This window comes from Perna viridis, chromosome 2, assembly GCF_037379345.1.
Source record: "Perna viridis isolate PV_CMFRI_1.1 ecotype Kerala chromosome 2, ASM3737934v1, whole genome shotgun sequence".
In the NCBI taxonomy this organism is placed as follows: Eukaryota; Metazoa; Mollusca; class Bivalvia; order Mytilida; family Mytilidae; genus Perna; species Perna viridis.
The window spans coordinates 37,248,109-37,274,607 of NC_142446.1; the positions used below are offsets into that span (position 1 = coordinate 37,248,109).

The 26,499-nt window shown below is 32.0% G+C and overlaps 1 protein-coding gene across 12 annotated transcripts in view; it reads right to left on the reverse strand.

The window, feature by feature from the left end:
• LOC148624896 (protein dispatched homolog 1-like) overlaps positions 1–26,499 on the reverse strand; it is a 68,440-nt gene that overhangs the window by 38,227 nt on the left and 3,714 nt on the right. For 2 of the 12 annotated variants that reach the window (XM_088568013.1, XM_088568003.1), the window contains exons 3-6: positions 24,748–24,832; positions 15,201–15,261; positions 7,575–7,653; positions 5,987–6,112 (exon numbers count right to left, since the gene is read on the reverse strand). The gene's annotated coding sequence lies outside the window, so the exon portion shown is untranslated. Of the gene's footprint in view, positions 1–5,986; positions 6,113–7,574; positions 7,654–11,639; positions 11,694–11,725; positions 11,807–13,068; positions 13,128–15,200; positions 15,262–24,747; positions 24,833–26,499 lie in introns of those variants that run through there. The other 10 variants (XM_088568014.1, XM_088568009.1, XM_088568005.1 and 7 more) reach the window with 9 other exon arrangements.

Sequence of the window (26,499 nt, forward strand, 5' to 3'; positions counted from 1 at the left end):
AAAAAATATATGGTAAATAAGGAAATCAATTTGAATGAAAATAAACTTTTAACTTTTCTTGATATTGTAAAAAAAGTCACATTTTGGTAATATGAAAAAATATAATAAATTAAGGGTAAGTCTTTGTAATAATCTGGCAAAATGAGAAAAATCAGAAACATACACATCAAAAACCTACTGATCAGACAATATAATTTCACTCGAAGATAATAACTCTATTTGGAAAGACTACTATTTGATCTCTACATCACTAGATTTGTTAAGAATTTTTCTATAGACTGTTAGAAAAATGAAGTTTTTGACCCTGGAAATATTTATTGTAAGTGCATTTCAATGAGATTATAACTCAATTTACCAAAATAATATGGAAAATCTTGTTTTTTCCCCTTGATTTGGAAGGTCAAATATGCAAAGTACACTTCCATAATGGTGAGTTTTAATACCATGTTTAACACACTGCCTGATTCTTACAGAGACTGACACTTAAGCTCAAATTTGACTATTTTAAAAAAAAGGCATTCCTCCACCCTTTACTTTGAGGAAAAAAAATATAAAAATTTAAATAAGCCATGTACAAATCTGTTGAATGTAACAATGTTATTTTTCTTTCAACTCCCTCCAAAAAAAAAATACTGGAAATAAAGGGGCACAAACTTTCAGACAGACAGTAAGATATAAAGAAGCACAAGAAAAAAAAAAAATTGGTCTTCCCAACTAATTAATGAATGCACATTACCACTGCTAAAAAAATGTCAAGCCTGCAAAAAACATTTTTGACATATGTGTCAATTTGCATTGATCACATCATGGGTGACTCACTGACGGCTTCTTGTTATCTTTCAAAGACTTCATCAACATTTTCCTAAGTAAATTAACCTATATTGTTTAAGTGTGTTCTACAACCTTGCATATGTTGTTCAGACCATAGACATGAATCCTTCCAATACAATGCAATACATTCCATCCTTGAGTGAATTATTGTAAGGGTTTCATGGCCTAGACTTTATAAAAACTGATGATGAATTTGACCTTTTTACTTATTAATTCTCTTAAAAGTTATCTGCTGAACATTATTATTCACTAGATTTCAATGAAGACAAAATACAGCTCAACATAATACTTGGAAAAAAGTAAAGACTACTCAGCAGTAAAGCCTTGATCATTCAATGGTTAGGCAAAGTTACAGGAAAAAATGACTATCAAGGAACTGTTGTAAGAGTTCTTAGAAAAGTGACTAACAATGAACATGCCTCAGTTCAAAAGACTTAAACAAGAAATATGTTAGCAAATGACTGCAAGTGATACCATAAGGGCCATAACTAAGCAATTTTTATTCACTAGCCTGACAGACAAAAGAGGAAACTAAGTGCAAACCTGATGTCCCCAACATTTGCTGGTAGGGGTCTGATTAAACATTACTAAACCAGTATAATAAACTGAACAACTATGACCCCAATATTGGGTATCTAGGTCAGATTCCAAAGAAAGCTCACCACACTCAATCATTAAGTTTTCTAAAAATAATAACACTATCATTTTTCCATATAAAGCTTCTGAATTTCCTTAACCTAGTTTCTGCTACTCTAAATGTGGTGTAATATTATAGTAATGAAACTGCTTTTCATTCAAATCAAAGAAAAAGCCACGAACTAGACTTGCCTAAATACATAATCAAGAACTTTGGTAACTAAAATTTCTCTACAGTGAATGATTATGACACAAAAAATAATTGACTATAGAAGTCTTAAATAAAAAAAGTCATAACTACTACTGAAAGGTTATTTTTACTGTTTCTCAATAAAGATGAAAAAAAAAAATAACAAAAAATGTAATAAACTGTTGTTGTGATGTAGTGATACTAAAGCATCTGCATAACAAATATGATTGAAACACTATGCCTTAGGCTTGCCTTCTGTGATTTTTGTCACAGGCAAGACAAAAATGGATTAGAGTATCTGTAAAATTGATCAGCGAAAATGAAGGATGGAAGAAATAAAACTTTTATATGCAGACAAAAATATCTGAAAATTATTTTCTTTCATTTTATGTCATTTTATTATGTTATATTCATATTTACAAATTAAACTATCAATCTCATAAAGCAAGTTAGATACATGGAAAATGCCATTGTCTTGTCTTACAGTCAGTAACCATATATTTCATCAATAGAAACTGAGACATTATGGTGATATGCACAAAATGCACCAACATATAACTTAAAAGCAAAATAGTAAATACTTTCAGAGATCATCAAAAAGTTTTCAACAAATGTAAACACACCTATACATGTATGTAAGATCTGGAGGTCCTCTTCCATAAAAGTAATAATATCCTGGGTAACAGAATGAAGACACTTCCTCAAAATAAACAAAAAAGTAAAATAACGACACAAATTGACATCAATGACCAAAATCTACTGACAAGACGATGAATTCTGTGCCGGGGTAAAGCTACTTATATGAGGTCTTTACCATCAAAGCATGTTTGATAATGACCAACTGAGCAAAATGATTTAGCTTCTATCCCAAACCATAAATTGTTAAAAAAATTAAAATCCCAACATCTGTTTAACTTCGACTGATTTTCTCCCATTTTAAGCCAAAGATAAAAAAATGCATGTGACTTTTTAACCAAAGGGGTAGTGGTTAAATTTCTGTGTGAGTTTTCCCACAATTTTACATTTTCAAAGGTTTCTACAGATAAAATGGGAGAAACAGATTCTCCTTATTCTGGGTTTAAATTATTTCTCCTCTCTTGGAGGTAAAATTAAAATCTTAAGCATGCAGGTTGAAAACGTTAATTTTACCATCTGGAGTGGAAAAATAATTTAAACCACTCATTACTGAAGGAGAAAAAAGGTTCTAACATGAGTCTCTATTGAAAATCTGTTGGGGATTTCTTCCACAAGTTTGAGAAATTCTGTCTTTTGATGAGTGGAGCACAGTGGAATGAGTGAAAAGATAAGAATTTCTCACATGAGTTGAAGAAATTCCATATCTGTAATAATTGATGAGTTTAAGAACTATTTTCTACCATTTAACTGCCAAAGCTTTGGAATAACAAAAAAGGTAAATGAGTAATTTGCATTAAATATATGTCATATTACTGGGTGCCGATCCTGAATATACCATCATTATTATTCTTACATAAGCTTTTATATAGCCTTATTTAATAACTATATTACACTAAGTGTTTTACATTACATATATAATACAACATTGTAATAAAATTCAAAATGAAAATGAATCATTATCTAGATAATAATAATATAAGAAAAGTCCTAGAAAAAAGAAAATCAACAAGTATAAAATCAAGGTAATTCAAGTCAAAATAAAAATTAAAATAGATAAAATCTGTATATATTCTGAAATAAATTTTATTGAAAATTGATAAAAATATTGAAAAAGGTAAAAATACATTTAACTATAACAAATATGTAACCTGGTTAGATATATGTAAAATAAATGTTCGATAATAATAAAACACAATATGAAGAATTAAGAATCTGGATATACAAGTCTTAAAAGGTAAGTCTTGAGATTCTTTTTAAAAGACACCAGTGAACGCTCATTTTGCAAATTGTCAGCTAGGCTATTCTAAAGCGCAGTGGCGGCTTTGTCAAAAAGTTTCTCCCTGTAAGTCTTTGTTCTGACATGTGGTGGCTTAATAAGGTTACTGTTCCCGAGCTTAACTAGAGCTGGCTGGTATAAAAAAAACTAGTTCTTGTAAGTATGCGGAAGCGTTCTGTGAATAGCTTTGAAAACATACATCATGATTTTACATTGGAAATAGTAATACATTGGAAGCCAATGTAGAGAGATCAGGGTTGGTGTTATGTGATTGTGCTTCTTTGTTCTTGTTAAAAGTCGTGCTGATGTATTTTGCACGCTCTGTCGCTTGCTTATCAAGTTAGATGGTAGTCCATACAGCATTGCATTTCCATAATCTAATGATGATGTAACTTGCGAGTTCATAAGTGTCTTACAAGCATTTTCAGTGATGTAGTTACGGATCCGTCCAATGTTTCTGATTTGATGAAAACATAATCTTGAAATCGCACTAATTTGTTTTTCCATACCTTATAATTTGTCAAAATACACACCCAGATTTTTGACACATGAAACATCGCTAACAACAGAACCATCATATACGAGTTTACAATCCGAAAAATCTTTTACATGGTGGTTAGGGTGCAAAAACAATTAACTCAGTTTTGTCTTGGCTAAGTTTAAGGAGATTAATTCTCATCCAATCACTGATATCGGCTAAACAAGCTTCGATGTGAAATGCTATATCAGGCAAGGTTTTACGAGGCTCAATGATAAGATATGCCTGGGTGTCATTGGCGTAGCAATGGTAATCCATGTCATGTTGTTGACAAATCTCACCAATCGGTTTTGGAAAGAGGCAATACAATCTCGAACCTAGTATAGACCCTTGTGGTACACCAAATTTAAGTTTCATATCGTCAGAGAATGCGGTTGCAATATGCTAAGTTCTGTTTGTGAGGTATGATCTTATCCAACTTAGCACTGATCCTAATATTCCATAAGAATGTTCCAAACGTTGGAAGAGAATTTGGTGGTTAATTACGTAAAAAGAGTCTGATAGGTCTAACATGACTAAAAAGGTACAACAGTTGTTGTCTAGTGCTAGGGTAATGTCATGATGAACTTGTAACAGGGCCATTTCTGTGTAGTGACCAGTGCGATATACATACTGTAAATTATCTAATAGAGCATTCTGTTGTAGATGAGACTCTATACATGAACCAACTACCTTTTCCAGAATCTTTGAAGCGAATGATAAGTTGGATACTGGCCGATAGTTTTTCAAAATGTTTTTATCCAAGTCCGGTTTCTACAAAAGTGGCCTTACCATGGCCTCCTTAAAAGATGTAGGAACTTGTTCCTCAAAAAAAAAAAAAAAACATGAATTGATAATTTGCATTTTCATGTGTACTGTGTTGTCTGTAGAAGATTTTAGGAGATCTGTTGGTATTGAATCCAATTCACATAAATGGATGATTTTTGGATAATTTTACGAACTTCATCAGTTGATGCTGGTGTAAATTCACTAAGTTGAACTCCCTCGAATTCTATATTTGCTCTAAGTGCATTCCAGTATTACTAGAAGCGCACAGGTTATTTCTGATTGTTTCTATTTTGCCGATGAATAAATTGCCAAACATGTTTGGAAATTGAAATTTGCTTTCATGAGCAGGCAGAATAACTTCACATTTGTTCCCCATCAGAATGTTTGGGAGTTTATGAAGCTGCTTCTGGTCATTTCCAACTTCAGCTATTTTGTTGGAATAGAGGTCTTTCTTACTTTTATATAGAAGACGATTTGACACTTTGCATTTCTCTTTGCATATCTCTTTGTGAACAGTCAATTTCATTTTTCTCATTGTAGGCTCGGCCTTTCAAACGTTCACGCTTCGCCTCATGCAGTTTTTCTGTATACCATTCCATATTAGGTTGAATCATAGTAATTAATCGTTAAGTTTTTGTATAATTTGAATAAATTATCATACATTTTAATACAACGATGTGGACCTGCGTACAAAAAATTGGACTAATTTATTCATTGACCCTCTGAACTTTACTAGACTAATTTTACTTCATGTATTATGATTTGCTATTTTACCCATGACAGGCAAGGTTGCATGCACCTATCTGTCATGGGCTGTCTGTCATATAAAAAAAAAGGAAAACTGAAGAATCTATATTTCCATTATATAGACCAACTCAGCCTCAACAAGCTCAGTCTTATGGATGGACCAGGGACTAAGGCCTTGACTGAGCTATTGTTTTCGAATGCATCTAATCTATCTACTTGTACTTTTCTGCAGATACCATAAAACTGTAAAAAATGATTAATTTTTGTACACATGTCCTAGACTTCCTTCTGTGTCTCTTACCAGGTCAACTGGAAGTAGAGTAAGGATTGAGTGGTTAAACATGCAGACATAAAGTGTTCTTACATAAGCAGCTAATGAAGTTTTTTTCCAATGTTTTAAAAAATTCTTGCTTTTCTTTCGTAAGAGTACATCAGAATGGTGAGACCTCAAACCAATTATTCGTCCTTCAGAGGGAAGGGAATCTCAGATCTACAAAAGAAATTATTGATTCTTAGAGTCCTATCGTGTCCATTCTTCCAGTTTGGAGAGGTCTATTTTTTTTTGTGTCTGTCAAAATACTAGACCAAACATTTCATGAGTGACTATCTAAGATAGCATCTGATTACTTAAATAAAATTTTCTTATCTGGTAATTTATCAACATTTCCAAAGAACAAAGTGTGCATGTACAAAGAAATGTACATATTCAAAAGGTTAAAAACTAAAACACATAATACAAACTATATCAGTCCATCACAATAGCAGGACAAGAAGATGAAGCAGAAGATAAAAGGTTTACTGATAAGTCAGTCATGCTCTTGTACATGTACAGGATATATTTTTGTATGGATCCCTATATTCAATCATATAATCAATGCCTTGGAGACCTTCCAGAATATAAATAAAAAAATGTCCACTTCATATACAAGATTTGTCATTAAAAATAGTTTGTACAATTTCTGGTATTTTCACTGACATATGAAAGATGACATTATTTAACAAGTTCAAAACTACATTGATAGCTGGTGTGTGGTTCAAACATCAAGCTGCCTCATAGCTGAGCTTTTCCCTGCTATGAATGCAATATTAGTTTACTTTTAGATGCTTAGTTTTCCAATTCTTAAATGTTTTTTTATAGAGCTAAATGTTTCATATACTTTGTACTTCTATATCAATTTTAAGCTATACTTTCAGTCATTCATGATTAGTTTGCTTCTGTACATATATTTATGTCTTTAGTCAAGTATAAGAGCCCTTAGAGCTCATTTGCTTGTTATTCATATTTCTCCCATTCTAAGCCAGCAATTAAAAATGCACTTGACTTTTTAACCACTGGGCATGATTAAATTTCTGCATGAGTTTTCATGCCATTTTACATTTCCAAGGTATAAATGGTAATACTCAATAGTTAAATTTTAGATTTAAGCCACTTGCTGAAGCTTGTGAGTTCAAATACAAAATTTAACTATCCTGAGTGGAGAAATCTTGTAATCCCATTAAGACTGAAAGAGAATCTTTATATATATATATACTTACATTACCAGTACCTACTTAATGCAAAAAGTTCTGAACAGAGAAGGCCCAACAACACAGTGACAGGCTGAATGACATATGAAATAGCAATCAGAGCAAAATTTTATTTAAAGTTCGAATTTTTCGAAATTAAGATAATGACAATTTGTAAAACTAACTCTTTCTAAGGGGGTTAGTCGTGCCAGCCTGGCTAAGGGTTCAGGTTAGGTTAAACTAACCCTTTCTAAGGGGGTAAGTCATGCCAGCCTGGCTAAGGGTTCATGTTAGTTAGGATACAAAAAGCAAGATAAACTTACTAACTTCCTTAGTGCGGGTAAGTCTTAAGATTTTTTTCCTATCTTTCTAAAATCCAAAACAATTCCAAAGTAAAATGCTAACTTGTTTTAGGTATTTAGGTATGTCTTTAAAGAATAAGTTACCTCATTGTGATAATTCATGCTATTACTTCATGTCTTCATATTTTTCCATAGATACATTATCAATGACATTCTTCATAAACTACAAAACATAAATATTACATTTTCAGCGAATATATAATTTGCCAAATGTACTTACTCTTAGTTATACTCAGATGTCTTGGTTTTTAACCAGTAATAGTAAAAGAAAACAACTCATATTGGAATATTTGTTCTTTGCTGCTGATTGGTTGATTTTATACACCTCCCTATATTTAGTGCCTTTCCATTTCATGACAGTCAATAGGCACAAAATTACTTTATTATTATACTAGAAATACCATAAGCTCGCTCACAAAAATACCTCCTGTTATTCCTGTTAATCCTTAATTTTGATATCTCCACTTGCAGTGACCTGATATCTATCTATGAATGACTAACCCTTCTAAAATGTCTTCAGTATCCAAAGGGAAGTTATGAAGGGGTTGCATTTAAGATTTTAACATATTTTGCATTGTGATATTTTACTGATTTGTTGGATCCAACTTTTTGCATGGTGGTACAATTAGCAGCTAGGTGTCTGCGACATCATACACAAAAAAAAATAAAGTTTTCCTGTGGGGGTTATGTTTGCAGAAACATTTTGACCTTTGACTGCAAGTTCGGTTGAATTTCCACTATTATATTACCCCCAATCTATGTCTGCAGGGGTTTAAATAAACAATAACAATGTACTGACTTTAAATAAAAAAACAATACAAAAGAGACTTAGAATCAAGGTAAAACTCTAGGCTTTCATGAGCGTTTCTTTTGATTCATGCAATTTTTTCTGACATCATTTTCTAATATCTGGGATAAATTAGTTACATATGGATATATATTTTTATTTTTAAGTGCAGATTGGCATATTTAAACATTACATAATGTTCAAACACTGTCATTACACTAAAATATCATTTTATTGCATATATAACATTACCTTACATACATTAAAAACCGTAGTACCCTGTACACCCTTCAGCTAAGCCTCAGCCAGCTCAGGGTATACTTTGGTACTACAGGTATAATAATTTTCCATATCCACATATATGAACATAAGTAACTTATAACATGGTGACAATGCATTTTGGTTTCTTGAATAGAACAACTGCAGTAAGAACTAGAGGCTCAAGAGAGCCTGAATCGCTCACCTGGTCAACCATTTGCTTATTTGAAAAACTTAAAGAATGAGACCGGCTGTTAAAATCAACTTAATTGTCAAATGCAGGAAATGCTTTTCATAGCATTTTCATGACCTGAACCAGAATTTTGCTAAAGGCAACAATTTTTGAATTTTTTTCAAAAACCTTATGACCCCTAAATTCCATTTTTAGTATAGGCAGCCAATTCTATTCACGGATTAAAAATCACAACAGTCACTTTGAGCACAATACACTAAAGAACTATTATGCTTACTTTCATTCAATGATCTTAAATGGTTTTAGAGAAGAAGATTTAAATAAAAAAACAGGGGCTGTAACTCATACAGTTGACCAATCGTTTTGAAAATTTTGGCATAGGTCCGTCTCATTATGCTAAACAATATTACCTAGAAGAAATTTGCTAAAGGCAACAGTTTTTGAGTTATTTGCAAAAAACTGCCATCTGACCCCTATGTTCTATTTTTAGTAACGGTGACAATGTTTTTTCATGAATCAACAATCCCAACACTCATTTTGTGTGGGATACCCTAAGGAACATAAATGTCAACTTTCATTGAATTTTGTGCAATGGACTTTGAGAAGAAGATTTTCAAAGTTGCACATGCGAAAAATGCAAAAAAACTGTTTCAGGGACTGTAACTCCTACATCAGTTGACTAATTGTTTTGTAAATTTTGGAATAGGTCCATCTCATAATGCTGAACAATTTTACTAACACCAAAATATGCTAGAGGCAACGATTTTTGAGTTCATTGCAAAAAACTGCAATCTGACCCCTATGTTCTATTTTAAGTAACAGTGGCCATGTTTTTTCATGGATCAAAAATCCCAAAAGTCATTTTGTGCAGAACACCCTAAGGAACAATCATGCCAAGTTTAAAACCTGTCAAGCCAGTAGTTTTGGAGGAAAAGATTTTTTTAAATTTGTTTACGACGAGGTCGACGGACGCCAAGTGATGGCATAAGCTCACTTGGCCTTTGGCAAGGTGAGCTAAAAATGTTATTTTCTGATACTATGCAAGAAATCAGTTCAAAGTCTTCTTCCACATACTGCAATATATGTGCCTGGTTTTTCAAGACGGAATTCCTCTAAAGAAACCCCCTTTATGCTGTGGTAGACCAAATATTTCCCTGAACTATACATAATTTCATTTCAAATATTATGCGCCTAATATAACTCTTGTTACTATTAGAAAAAGGATTCCTACAACTACAGTTGCATATATTGATACTCATTCTTCACTTTTAATTTGATTACTTGTGTAAAAAACACAATTAAAAAATACCTCTAAGGATATAAACTTACGATAACCATTTGTATGATAAATAATCAAAGATCAAGAAAACTAACTATATATAGCCACGGGTTATCTCTTTCTAATATCAGATCATAATGTAACGGTACTTTAAAATCCAGCTTGTTAATATTAGTCATATATGCACTTGTCATTAAATTTTGTAAACATAAAAGTGGGTTAAGAAATTCTCCCTTCGGTCTGAAAAACAACAGGATTTTTTTTTATGGTCAGTGACCGATAACTGAGAAAAATCAAGCATTCACTAGTAAATAGGCTCCCAGCTATTTCTGTCTGCAAATTAAAGTACCTTAGTTCAGAAACAAAGATTTGGTGCAGAAGGCATTAGTAATCCCAGACTGAAATGCTACAAACCAATGTATGTCATGTTTTGGACGTAAGAGTAAGGTTGTTTTTATTTTTTTTTAACGACAAAAATTCTTACATCTCCTAATTATAAGATTTGAAAGGAGCAATATATCCAATGCTTTTAGATATAAAGGTGACATCAACATGTTAGGAGGAAGAGGAGGCAGCTTGGCCTCTACTTTTGAGTAAAACTTGCAATGCACCCAATAACCGTTTTACTGACAAAACCAAACAGTTAGAAACACTTTTCAGACCTTATCATTTATGAAAAAATTCAAATATTAACTTTTCCAATTTTCAAATCAATGGTTCATTTGGTAAATACAAAGGCCTCAACTAGAAATCATTGAGATGGAATCCATCTCTGTGGGCCCTGACATGGCAATTAAGACATATATATGAATTTGATTTAAAGCACACATCGAAAGACAAAATAATTACAGCCTGGACAAAAGTTTGTCAACAAAAACAAACAAACAACAACAGGAATTTGATTTTAGGGTCACAATTCAAGGTCATAGCCACTATCCATGGCACGCAACACATCTTCTTTATGTGATCGACCCACATGCCAGATATCAAAAGCCGACCAAAAGACTATAAAGTTACAACCTAGACACAAGTTTGTCGCAAACAGAAATCTGACCTTGAGGTCATAGGCCAATATCCATGGCATGCGACACATCTTCTTCAAGTGATCTACCCACATTCCAATATTCAGTCATTGTGTAAATTTGAAAACAAATTTGATTGACACCTCAAAGGAGTTGTAGAAATATTATTTGGAAAAAAAATGTGACAGGAACAAATGATTGATATTTCAAAGCTGAAAAGTTACAGACAAATATAGGGATGGGAGAATCACTATACTCATCTGACTCCATAGACAGTAGAATCATTATATATTCCTATTACTACTTCAGCAAGGGTAAAAAAATGAAGAAAAAAACTTGTCTTTCAACACTATGGCTACAATTGTATTGTCTTGCTTTGTAAGCTTGAAGTGCAAAAAGATTGGGTTCAATCTATTGGCAGGATCTCAATTTTTGTATAAATTTGTGTGACAAGTGTGAATTAAGATAGAATACTTGCAATGGCTCCTTAAGTATGAAAAAAAAAACATCAAAAATGCTTGTATTTTTCATTTTACAAAATATTATCGTTTTACACAATTAAAATTTGAATATCAAATTACAAAGAAGATAATAAATAATTTACACATACAATACCATATTTGACATCAAGCCTGTATCAATTAATCCAAAACAAGTATAATTTCATCTAGATAACCACATTATTATGTGACTTACCACAAAAACTCCCCTTAGGAATAAAAGTCTACCCAAATATACACAATATATTTATACAAGCTCATGTAATTTTCAACAAGCAGTGAAAATGTGTGGGAGGACATATGGAAAACAGTGAAAATGGAGTTTAAACATATAGCCTGTAAAATTGGTTAAATTTCTATTTGATCTCACTGGAATACACCCATTCGACATCATTCAATTGTTACATGTACAATTTACAGTTATAATTGAATTGAAGGATTTTAAAATCTGATTGAAAATTGACATTTTGCTATTTCCCAACTTTTCAAACTTTTATCTTTAATCAATATCCTGGGGCAGGTGTCAACATCTTTTCCTATAAAAATAAAGTATAAAAACAGGAGGCCCAAGTAAAGGGTTACATTGGAAATCCTCCTAATATAAAATCATGTAATGCATACTTGCATTATGTTAACATGGAGACCTAGACATCAGTAACATGTAAGTGAAACATGGGTAATTAATCATGTTAAAATCATAGGAGTATTACTAGCAATACTGCCGAAGGAGTTCAAACAGCTTATATGTAGATAGCCAGTACCCTCAATTTTTTTCTCAATTTTTTATCAGTTAGTAGTTATTACATTAGTAACTCAACATCTTTATTTTTCCATTTGATTAAGTAAATGCAAATTTAAACCAAATAAAACTGGGTTTGATTCTTGACTTGACTGCCAAAGTAATTAAAAATAAACAAACACAAAGCAGTACTGAAATAAACAAAGTACTATATTAAGTATAAATTATCTTTGAATCCTTGTCAAAGCATAGAAATGTTATGATTAACATTCCCTTACCATATTTCTATTTAAGAGGTACCTAACATCTTCTCTAAAATTTATCAGGCTCGTTCAAATTTCTTGAAATTTTATTAAGTGGTTTTCTTTGATAAAAGAAGAAAAATATATTAATTTCAAGAAATTTTAACCATAAGTTTCATGGGAATAATTTCAATGAACATAGAGTAACTTCACCAACAAAACTTTTGATCACTAAGATGCTTTGATTTTGATATCAAAATGTCGCAAAATAAAACGTTTTGCTGATTTTTACAGATTTTTTTCCACTAACAATAAAGTATGGTAGAATTTCCCACCAAGATTTGTACACCATTTTACACTACAAAAAGCCAAAAGTATATCATTCAATGTAGAATTCCTGAGGCAACCAACATTTCAGGGTCTCTTGGCTACAACTGATTTAATATCAGTTGGTATATAATATTTTAGACAACATCACTCCAACACTGTACAAGATTTCTTACAGACTTTGTTAACTTTTGAAGCAGGAGGAATAAGAGCTTATTCATTGAGACTTACCATGTGTTAAAGGCTAAATGGTGCCCTTTTGTATTTTGATCATCTTATTTTACTATATGGATTGTTCACCAAAGAAAGCAACTAAAATATAATTTAATGATATCAAACATACAGGTCAAATTTTGCATTAGAAAAAGGAGCTGATGAAAATATAACTTATATACCAGTAAGTTGTTTTGATACAAAAAACTTTTTTCTTTGACTGATTGATTGATTGTAGTATAATACACAAAAGCAGATATTTCATGCATTCTAGGATTATTCCTGTTTGTCCCACTGATGACAATATTTTAGTTCTGATTGTCCAACATGTATTTTAAGGTAGAAAATGGCTAAATAAATTAACTAATCATTACCTATACAAAAGATTAGGTGAAGATTTTGTCTTGTCAATTAATGAAAATATTAACATATTTTACAAATACTAACAAATACAACCATATGTATTTCTGAAATATATTGTATCACCTGCATCTAGCAATTATCAAATGATTAATTAAAGCTTGTGTGATATGATGTTATATGAATTTTTAATTATTTCAAATATTTGATATTGATTTGACATTTTTTCTTTATAACTGCCAATCCTTGAAAAAGATTACTTCTAGAATAGCATGATCCGTATATTTTTATCCAAGGAACAATGTATTTACTTGGTATGGTTTTATAATAGATATTTCCACTATTTAAGACAGAAGTCAGATTCAGCTACAACCAACTACTTTCTTTATCATACAAAATGATGTTGGTACAGCATTTTCCGGTATCACCATAATAGGTCGCTTTTTTTACTACATTCGATATATGAGGCGTACAATGTAAGGCATAGATCAAAACATTACATGTAACCAAATACAACTCAAGGTACAAACTAGACATTAACTCATTTGTTGTGCTTCCAATAGCCCCACATTCTTAAGTAGAAAACATATGGTTTCATGATCTAGAGGGCTTTTAAGATCTGACTTGACAGCCAACATATATGTAACAAAGGTGTTCAGAAAATGATCCAACCAACATATAAATGACTTCACCCAAATCAAATACCAGAAAGAACAGTAAGCTGCCAATGAAGTAACCATGTTCCAGTTCCACGTAACGCCAAAAGTACACACCGATCGACACCAGACTATATACATGTATTAGACAACAGAATGAAGGAGATAGATCCAGTATGCAGAGACAGCTTCAAACTTTAGACTGAAAATTCATACTGCCATTGATACTTTCTATATTGTCATATTTCAGTCTTCAAAGTGATATATATTTTACCTTTTCTACCTGTAATATTAAAATGTGGCACTATCAGGAAGGCACCCATTGCTTTCACAGGCACTTGCCAAAAAAAATAAAAAATAAAATAAATCTGCACTACACTTATTTTGGTTTGGAATTAATTCTAATTTGACATGCTTCAAAGGTCTTTAAACCACAATCATTTCATGCAACACATAAGCTGCATCTTTTTAAAAATATGAAGAAACTAGTCCTATTAGAATGAACAGAAATGTCTTTGATCAACATGCTGAGCAAGATTTTTTAATGTGCTATCTTACAGAAGCATTAAACAGTTTGGCAAGAAAAGCATGTCACCCCACTATTGCAAGTTAATCTAACTGTAGCAAACTAGTTGTCAACATACACTACAACACTAAATCTAATTTCTCCACTTTTCACAGCACAATGGAGATGGTGTGAATGAAGTCACAGTGTCCCCACCCAACACAGAGGAGTCACCATTTGAAAAAAAGGTTGTAGTTTAATTCCTCTGCTTACATAACAAAATGTATTCAATGATATTCAAAGTTAAATAGCACTTCAGTTATATACAGAAAAAATAAATGAAAAGTACTGGAATGAAGCAATATTATCACAGTTTTAAATTTAGTAGAGACACAGTGGAGGAAAATAGTAACTTCACTGTCAAGAGTGGAGAAACTGAAATTTAGGTTGATGGCAGTGTATCCCTTGTACAATGTATGTTGCATACTTAGTGGAGAAGTAGTGGCTGCCAATTTTAAAGTCAGCCAGGAATCTAACTCACAACCTTCAGTACTCAAGGTAAACAAACTTTCACAAGATACAAAAAAAGAAACAGCCAAACAAGTTTTATAAGAGAGTAATATACATACCACACCAGGAGAAATATTTCATTGTGCTTCAGATAAACAAGCTTCTTTCAACATATTCAATCTGTAAAGGTAAGTGATACTCAGATAGTACATACACACTTAGACAATGACAATCATTTTATCTCTTTATCTGACCATTATAACTGAATAGGAAACTGTCATAACTGCATGTCTCAAATAAGACAAAGTATGAAATTTAATACCCTCCTTTAAAGGATGGTTACCCCCATGGTACAGGCTACATGCAGCTTTCTTACTGTTATCATACAAGTCAGAGATGGATTATCTTCTTTTATTGAAGTTCAGGATAGGCAAATAATGTCATTTCAAATTCTGAAGAAAAAAGTTATAAAGCTTATCATCTAAATTTTAACTTTTCTTGTATATTCAAATAGTGCAGCCTGTCCTGTGGTGTGAGGTTCTCCTCATTGCTCATTGAAGATCCATGGATGGTCTTGAGCTGACATATTTCATCCTTGTGGGGTTGTCTCTTTAACATATTCACCATATCCATTCTTGTGAGCATATATGGAAAAAAGAGTAATCAAGGGAACCAAGATTCTAGTGGAAATCAAAAGAATGTAATCCAGGGACAAAGACCAGACATGGAAAACAGACAAACACAACAAAGAACATAAAGTAACTAAAATCATACATACAAAGTAACAAAAGCAAATGAGCAACTCGGACTCCACTAAAAACTGGAAGCATGAACCAGGTACACCGGTAGGGTAAGCGTCCTCTGCTTATTGAGTTGCTGAGTTGCTCATAAAAAGTCCAAGGTAGACGAAAGAGGAAAGGAAAACTAGAATATGTTGAACAAATCAGTTTTCATGGGGCTGATGGATACAGTTTAATGATCCACAAATTCATGATGACAACCATTAAACTTCTGTAGTGATGACTTCAATCTTGTAGCAACATAACCCTATTCCAGAAGCCTAATTGTAAGAAGTCTAGCGTGATACAATAAGTCTGCATAGTTATAGCAAGCTCTGGCATAACATATGAGTTGTGATATGAAAACTCCATTTGCAGGTGCTGATGGGATGTTGCCACATATGAATGAAAGAACAAAATGAGATACTAATTACCGATCCAAATAAAATTCAGACACTGCCAATGGTAGAGGTGATTCAAGGTGCAGAAAAACACCAAACATATTGGATGATTGTGATCATGCCAAAGTACTTGAACCCTGTCACAATTTTTTGTGTTTGTCCCAAGTCAGAAATTTCTGGCCTCTGTATGTACATTGTATTGTTTTGTTTTCAATTTCACTTCATTTTTATGTTGCTGGAGTATATGGGGGCAACTATTTTGCTGTACCTGTGTATAATGTTTCCTGTAGACTACCCTGTGGTGTGAGTGTTTCCTCATCGTTCATTGAAGACCCATGAGTGGCCTTGAGCTGATATTTTTTATTCTGTGGGGATGTTGTTTCTTTGACATATTCACCATATCCATTCTCGGTATAATGCTCTTACTTACTACATAAACCATATTTTCACATACCTATAGTCCTTTCTGCCTATAGAAAGATATTTTGGAGAAAACCATACATTTAAAAATGATGCTTCTTGCAAAGTGCCAATTTCATACACATGTATAATCTACATAGCAAAACCCAAATGACAAACCAAGACTGATTATGTGGTCTGTCTCTGAATGTAGGTTTTTGACATGAATCACCTTCTGTCAAATAATGTTTTATCCAAGGTAGCCCCCCACGAAGTTAAAGAGTTCACCTCTAACCATATTTTTGTTTTATTCAAATCAAAAAAATCCAATAGCTTTTGGAAAGCTAACCATCCATACTACCAATTAGTGTACAAAAAATATCTAGTTTGGGAACATCAAACATCTAGAAAAGTCACATCAAAGTAATCACACCAATTCAATATTTTTATAGGTGCAAACAATTTCAAGTTTCATTTTTATAGATAAATGTATCCTTTCAAAACAAAATTAAATTTGTAATGACACTCCCCCTTTTTCTTGTGCAAAAAAGGGGGATCAATATTTATGTGGAATGTTTAAATGGGTAATTATCACAACAAGAATTCATTTCAATGGTTTACATTATTTTGTGTACAACAAAACTTGTATTCAAATGGTTAACAAGGATTGCCTGAGATTTGCTTCCTTGAGGGTTAATGTGGTTTTCCTAAAATGTCAAGTGATTTGTACAAGTGCAAATAGTGCATTGATGTTATGCATGTTTTTTACATACATATATGATATCAAGGTATATAAGCTGTTTGTTAGAATACATCCACAATATAATATGGGTAACCTGATTGCACAAATGTAATTGTCATTTACATGTTTGTAAATGGAATATATATATAAATCAACAGTATGTTATGATATTTTATAAAAGGAAAGCGTTGGTTTAAGCCAGTCCCTTCAATGAAGAAGTATAAAAAGTGCAATATCTATCCCACTTCCTTACGTCAAAGGGATCTTTAATTAATTTCTAAGAACGTGATGATCAGACTACTAATTGTATAACTGAAATGTATTACTTGTATAACTAATGTTTTATCATAAGGGATAAACTAAACATTTCCTTTGGTTAAATGTATGAAAAACAAGAATTCAATTATGTTTTAATGATTCAATCACATCTATCTTTACGTCATTATCACGAGAGGAGTGACAATCACAAGAAAAATTGACAAAGTATTTGACGTCACTGTCTTCGATAACCTTTGCTGAAGAATCACCATTATAATTTTTTAGTCAGTAAAACTAAGCCAATATCTTCATTCATCGGGTAAATCTAATAAATAACCTTAACAAAATATTGAAACGTCACTAACTGTTGATGCTGAAACAATATTTTCATCAAAAACGTAATATTGATTCAAGAACCCCCAAAATTGACGATAATGTAAGTTTCTGAGCTAACAGAATCGAAAGTAACTGACCAGTGATCAATACAGATTATGTGTTCATTTATATCATAAGTACATATCTGAGACAGAATTCAACAAGCTGAGGATAATGATTCAGTTTAAGATAAATTGTACATAGAATATTTAAGACTGAAATGTTCACTTGTATTTACATGAAAGGAAATCAGCCATCAGGTTGAAAGTTTCTAGTTTTTTATATTGCAATCATTTTATTTGAGCAACCAAATTGCATTGACAGTATATTTATTGATGATATGACAGTATATAACACTTTGGCTCTGCCTACTTTCCTACTATTGCATGTTTACCGTAAGGCCCCAACCGGGAAGGGGGGCATTAGTGGGCAGGAAATATAATAAACAAGTTGTATAAAATTTAATCTTGATTTAAAAAGTAATTAGGGTTGCAGTAAATAGACAACAAAAGTATATTGACAAGAAACAAAAACAATGTACGAATTCAGCACGAATCAGAAAAAAAAAAGCTCAGCAAAGCCTTGCATTTTATGCTGATTCTAAGCTATATCGTTTTTATTTGAAGTAAATACACTGTTATTGTCTATATATACTTGTCCTGCCATCAAAATTGATCAAATTCTGCTTTATACAAAAGTTCAGGACTGAAACTTTTACTAACTCCTTTCTTAACATTACTGATGACAAATCAGAAGATGAAGAAGATGCAGGCTTAATAAAAGTGTTAAGAACCTATCAGAAAATCAAAATTTATAATATTTTGGGCATTCCAAAAATACACTTATTAATTACCTTTCATGAGAAGTCTTGTATGAATCAGAGTGTATACATGTGTCTTCTGTATAAGTTGTGTTACATGTACAAATATTTGTCTAATTAAGAAAAAATCTTAGATACATGTATGGATATATGTACATGTATCAGTGTCAAGCCATGTAATTTCACATTATTAATACCTGTACGTGCCCTGGAAGTCATCAACATGAAAGAAAATCATTTAACTAATCAAATTAAAATATTTTCTTATTCAATATTCTCAGACATAAGTGTTCTACTATTCACATTTTAAATCAATATCCCTAACACCCAATCAGAGTGTTTTTTTTTTTAAGTTTAACTTTATTATTTCAAGCTGTGACAATTACACAGCTACTTTCCCAGCAAAAACATGAAGTTGCACAGGTTGTTGTGCTAGGTATACCTCCATTCATATGGCAATCTCATCGAATGAAACAGGAAATTTATATCAGAAAGCAACCAGAATAGCTTACAATGTATGTGTATGCCCATGTAAAGCCACAGAACAAATATGAAATAAATCCATTCCTAGTTTTTTTTAAAGATGACCTTAAATGAACAGATTTCAGTATTATAATGTAACAAGAGAAGTGCTCTAGGTCCCCTGCTGACCAACAAAAGTGAAATTTCAAGGAATATTGAAAAATGCGAACTTATATTTTGTTAAGTCTTTGTGACCTTGGATCTTTAAGCTACTGACCTCAAATTCAATAGGTGTCTTCCTTACCTAATAAGCCTTAAACTTTCCAAGTTTGGTGAAATTCTATGGAGACGTTCCAAAGTTACGCTCCATAGGTCACGGACCCTGATTTCGGGATAACAGAGCCTTAAAAAAGGAATTTTTACAACATTATATATGAATTCTGAAGGGAATTTTCACTATTTCACATACTATTATGCAACTGGTAGATAAGTTTTCTTATAAATTTATATAAAGAACTATCAACTGACATTCTTCCATATTTCAAAAAGAAAATTGGGGTTCACTAATATCTTTTTCTTGTAATATTGAAAAAAAAACTAAAACTCCCTATATTTCTATAGAACATTATCCTGCCAATTATTTCCATTTGAAAAGGGCTTTTTACAGTTCATATCTGCAATTTTACCAAACAAATTCTTATGTTAAAAATTCTTTTTAAATATTTTGAACAAACTCAATACAATTGAGACGGAATCCATCTCTGTGAGCCCTGCCTTGGCAATTAAGCCACATATATTTTAAGGTATAAGTTCAAGGTCATAGGCTACTATCCATGGTACACAACACATTGTCTTAAGGTGATCTACAAACACATCAAATTTCAAAAGTACAAATAAAAGACAAAAAAGTCACAGTCCAGACAAGAGGTTGTCACTCAAAATACAGGAATCTGACTTTGAGGTCAAAGGTCAATGCCATAAGCCACTACTTACGATATGGGACACATCCTCACTAGGTGATCTATCCACATGCCAAATATCAAAAGCACAATGAGAGACAAAAAAAGTTTCAGCCCTGACACTGAAAGAAAAACAGGAATTTGACCTTGAGGTCAAAATTCAAGTTCACAGGCCACTATCCATGGTACACAACATATTGTCATTAGGTGATCTACCCAAATGCCAAATATCAAAATCCAACATCAAAAGACAAAAAAAACCCAGGTATTTGACCTTGAGGTTGAAGTTCAAGGTAATAGGCCACTAACTTGTGTACACAGCACACATGTCTTTAGATGAACTACCCACAAATATAAAAAGCCTACATTGAAAGACAAAAAAGTTACAGCCAGGACATGAGTTTGTAATGGACGAAGGCCAGTGATCACTACTGGGCGGCTGCCAATTTTCTTGGCGGGGTCCTCGTTATGTTTAATTAGTTTAAACACTAGTAGTCAATTGAAAATATATATATATATGTCCATATGATAGAGTGAGATCACTGAAAAAAATGCTCTGTGTAAAAGGTATTATCTATCTTCAGATGATCTTCAGTCTTTGGACAAATTTGTGCTTGTCCAATTCTCATATTAAACTGCAGTCATTACATCTAATGAGTAAGATAAATTTCTGCTTCATTAATTGACAGAGATATAACATGCCTTCATATAACATTAGATTTCCCTATTTACCAAATTCATTGCTACCGTGCTTACGTCAACAAAATAAAGTCGATAACATCTTAAAGCCTTAAGTCAGACAGGACTCAGGATTCTTAATGTTCAAATAGAAAATTTATGTCCAAAATGTTTATTTTGGGCAATGCCTATAAAATCATGGGAATTAATGTCAATTTTTTTCTTCAGTTTAGGTTGAAATTAGATTTTCAAGAATTTGAAAAATCAGTACCAAAAGATTTATTAAGAAAGGTGTGAGTACATATTTAAGGTACAATCTATCCTTATTAGTGCAGCAGTAAAAAGGGATCTAACATGTGCTTGGATTACATGTAAATCTTACATGAGTAAATTGAAAATATGCGTGCATTACATGTAAACTTAACATGTGTTAAATTAGATGAACAGCCTTTCAAGCAACATTTTATGAAAAATAAGGGCATATTTTAGAACGAAATTCTGAAGAAAATCTGATATTTCTTTTCAGCCACTTTAAGGAGTCTTTTTGAAATTAAAAGAAAATGATGAATATGTACCTAAACAAAGTGAAACCCAGGAATCGAAAAAATGAAGGGAAAAGCAAAGCAAGGCACAAACATTTTTGGCCGATTTAAAAAAAAAAAGAAAAACAAGATATCCTGCTAAAAATATTTGTTTCCTATTTTAGGGCAAGGGGCATACTCCATGTCCACCTATGAAATGTTCAACATTTGAAAAATGTAGGGCTTTAAATAAAAATTAGTGGCTGCTGTAAAATTAAGAAGGAAAATGAAGAAAATAAAGGCAAAATTGAAAGCATTTATATAACTTGAAGAAAGAAAACATTCATGTAGTACACAAGTAGACATGATTAAGGACTTCTTTTTTTCAAACTATACAAACCGAAAACCTTTTTGTGAGTCTGTACTTTTGTCTTATAAACTTAATTTGGAATTGACAAAAGCATCTATTCTTTGTCTTTGAAATATCATGTTATATATATTGATAGAAAGATTACTTTGAGAACTAAACCAATACAGTGTACTAGCAGCTGTATTTATTATATCAGTATGATACTAACATTAACAAGACCCAGATCAGGTACCTGCAATTAATGGTTTAAACTATCTAATGAATAGTTTTCAAGTTGAAGATAAAAAAAATCAAAAACCATAATTAATGACAAACAATGGATGCAGAGGACTGACTTAGCTCATGTAGAATAATAACAACAACAAACACACGGATAAGGCATAATACCACTTAAAAATTCAGAGCAGTTCACTTCCATCAATAAAGAATCAGGATCGAAGATTGCCATTTAATGAATCACGAGGAAACTAATATACACAAAACAGTAGATGGAAAATTGTGTATTAAAATATGAAATTGCATGTGTTGTTGCGGTAGGCATACCCCACTCATACAGGAATCTATATGAAGCCATAAACAAACTCTGAAATCAATCCACCAATTGGGAGCCAAGATAATTGTGGTGAAATTCAGACAGACAGACAGATAAGCTGATTCTAATTGTTGAGTTGGGGTACAAAATTCTTCCATACATCATTTCCAGCAGTAATTATATACAATGTACTTGTAAGCAGGAAAAGGTTTTTTTTTAATATCAGTTCTGCATTCTATAGGTGTAAAAGACTTTATAATCCTTTTGTACTCATTGTGAAAAAAATGTTGTAAAATCCAGTTTTTCAAAGTTTTCTTAAGAAGCTGATAACAAATGGACTCAATAAACCATAAGAATTTTTGACCCACATTTTGCCATCATAACAATGAAATTATATCAGTCTTCAAAATCCTAAACAAACTAAAAAACAATAGAATTCAGATGGGAATTCTGTGGCTTTGTCATTTAGATATAAACAAATTTTTAGTCTGACATAAACTAGGGTTAGCAATTCATCATGATAGAAGGATTATTGTTTATAACTGTAAAGCTCTGTGGTATCTGTGTTCAGAAGGTGATACGCAACAAAAATCCCTATAGATATATATGTGTGGGAAGCTTATAAATGGTTTGTGGTAAAATATGGATTAGGAAGCTGATAATTCTTTGGGTATAAGTTTACAAAGCTGACATTTGAAATATGAAATGAACGCATGAAATAGATAAAATGAGAGATATAAAAAGAAATTCCCTTGAGCATTAGTGCTACATTTGTATATTTCTCTTACCACAAAAGTTATGAGTATAATCTATCAAATTACATTTTTTTTTATAATTACATTGATTTATTTTCTATTTTTTAAATTGACATGTGAACATGTGAAAACATTCATATTGTTACTTGAGAGTAGGTGGCAATGAAAGTACAAAGTAAAGGTTAATGGAATTAAAATTAGTTTTCAAATTAAGTTTTTTTTTTCTAAAAGTAAGATTAAGGTAAATCATATTTAAGAAGCAGTCTTTGTATATTTACAAAATGTATGTACATTTATCATCAGCAAGTGATATGCAGGGGTAAAAATTAGGGAATACATGTATAAGCTGGTAGCCCAGATCATATTTTTGTTTAATATTTTCTATATGTTCAACTGTATTTTACCCAAACGTTTGGTAGCCTAGCTCAAATGGGCTACTGGGCAATTGCTAATTTTGACCCCTGATATGTGCTAATGAAAACCCAACAAATTCATGTATAATTCTATATCAGAAACACCACATATAAGCAGAGTTTGCTTGTCATTCAGTTGCTGTGCATCTGAGAAAAAGCCTATAAAGATTGTAAGAGTTGTTGTTCTTGATTGGTTGATTTAAGAGGGGGGAGAATATAGAGTTTTTTCCAAAATACAGATCTTGCTATAGTTACCAGGATAAGTTAAAATATGGTGTGTGCAGCGAATAAAGTATCATTTGCTCAGTGGGGTTTTCTGTAACTCTACTGTTGGCAGTGTCTGAACTTAATATTGATTGGCACTAAAAGCCAAATCAGAAATTAGAATGTTCTAGCCAAAGACAAAGCAGGGAAAACAAAGACTATGATAACAAATAACATACAAAAAAAAAACCAAACAAACAAACAAATAAAAAACCAAATACACAGAAAACTTGAGTATATTAACAAACCAGACTCAATCAAAAACTGAGAGCATTAACCAAGTGCAAAGGTAAGGTATTTCTTTGGACAGGCAAGAGTTGTTTAAGTCAAGTCAAAGAATATACAAAAATACCAATCACACAAATTAGTGCAAATTTAGTATGCTGTACAAAAATTTCCAAGTAGTAACCTTTCATTAGCAGCATTAGAACCAGGCACACAGGGAGACCTAGATCCAACAACAAATTGTACATGAAAAGTACTAAAAACCAAAAAATATCAAAAAAATAAGACAAACCAAAAATTGAGAAGTTTTATCAATAGGAATACAAGTAATGAAGCCCAATGTTTTGAGGGTATTGAATTTTGTGATACTGCAAATTTTCGTAAATAACCTACATGTATTTTACACAATGATGGAAAAATGGTTTTCAGCATGTAAATTCACTCCAACTCCTGCAATTTCATGAGAAATCAGTGAAACATAGAACAAAGACTTGGTCACACCATGTAGCTCCAAGACGAATTTGGGGTATGAAGTTTGTGTTTCTTCAGAAGCATATCAAATATTACTCAAGTTATGATAAATTACTCTCAAAATTAGCATGCAGTTGTATAAAGAATGATAATAAAGTGATACTTTCAAGAACAATTATTACTGACAAGTATTTCAAAATAAGCATGCAAATAAATCTTGCCATTTTGACAATTTAACTCACATCAGATTTTTCTATTCATCATTAGTTTTCCCTATGTCCTGTTATTCCACTGGATCTGAGGGTGCATTATCCCAGTATACATTTGCTGAAAAAGAACAATAAAATAAAACCAAAAATTGAGAAGTTTTATCAATAGGAATACAAGTAATGAAGCCCAATGTTTTGAGGGTATTGAATTTTGTGATACTGCAAATTTTCGTAAATAACCTACATGTATTATATTCAGAAAGATGAAATGCAAGTAACAAGTAGTCAGTGGAGAACTAGTTAGTACAGTTGCTCAATCAAACATTTGAATATGAAAAAAAACATTACTCAATTTCTCAAATTTTTCCAATGATAAATTTTAAAAATAACTGAAACAATGTATTCATGTCATTTAATATCTGTCACAGCATAGATTTCTAATAGAGAGTGGAAGTACAACAGTAATATGAAGTAGGCATTGCCTAAATCAGCGAGCACTGTGAACTTTATCATACATGTACCGTCTGTGCAAGACTCGTACAATGATGGACATCGACCAAGATGAAAATTTTTGCTTCGCAAGTGCAATATTTTTATTTCTATTTAACCAGCAAGCAAGATCAATATTTCTACTTGAAAATCTGTCTTGTTAATTAATGGGGGAGTTTTTTTTTCCATAATTGAATAACTTGAACAATTTTTCCCCAAAATTCCAACCCCATACTCCACTTTCCCCTCGTTCTCAAAATGGTAAATAACTTTATAGCACTTCAAAATACTTTACACTTTTTATCCTTAAAGGCATCTCTAGCAACATCCAGTTTTGGCCTGTCAGATCAATCTGTACAGATACCGGAAATATTACAGTTCTCCATGGATGGTGGGAATATTTTACACATGTCATGTGACGTAAACAGAATTCAGACAACAGCAGCAAATTCCAAACAAAAAAATGATTTCCTTTCCTATCTTAGAAAAGCTATGCTTCGATTTTGATATTACAATCAGAGTTATGTTTTTTTCCAAGGCAGGTTAGGTTCTTGACAACAACAACAGCAGCAGTGGAACAGCGGAGATACATGTACATACAAAGTATGTTTCCCATAAACATAACATTCACTACTTTAAATAAGTAAAACAAATTAGAAAAAGATTTGAAAACTATCAGAAAAGGTTAATCTATTTTTAATGAAACGTAATCTTAACCTAGATTTTTTTATTTGTTTGATTGAAGGAAATGATGAATTTTCTCCATAAGGACAGTCACTTTTAGTTACTTCCAGGACATGATATTTTTTTCAGCAGTATATTGGGGAACCTTAAGGGAAATTTAGAAAGTACACGTAATAACGGTAGAGCTCACACCGCTTTGCGGTGCTCGTTAATATTAATAAATATTGGCCAAGAAATTTTTAATTTATACAAACTTTATAAAAATGGTTTTTCCCTTTTAAACCATAGTTTCTAAATGGTTGAGCAAACCTTGGTGAAATAAACTTAAGCCAATGCAACCCAATGATGAGGTTTCATACAGATCCATCAATTAACATGCTTCCTAAATTGTAAAAATTAAAATTAAGGATTTCCTATACTATGGGTCAAAAAACAATTTTACACAATGATGGAAAAATGGTTTTCAGCATGTAAATTCACTCCAACTCCTGCAATTTCATGAGAAATCAGTGAAACATAGAACAAAGACTTGGTCACACCATGTAGCTCCAAGACGAATTTGGGGTATGAAGTTTATGTTTCTTCAGAAGCATATCAAATATTACTCAAGTT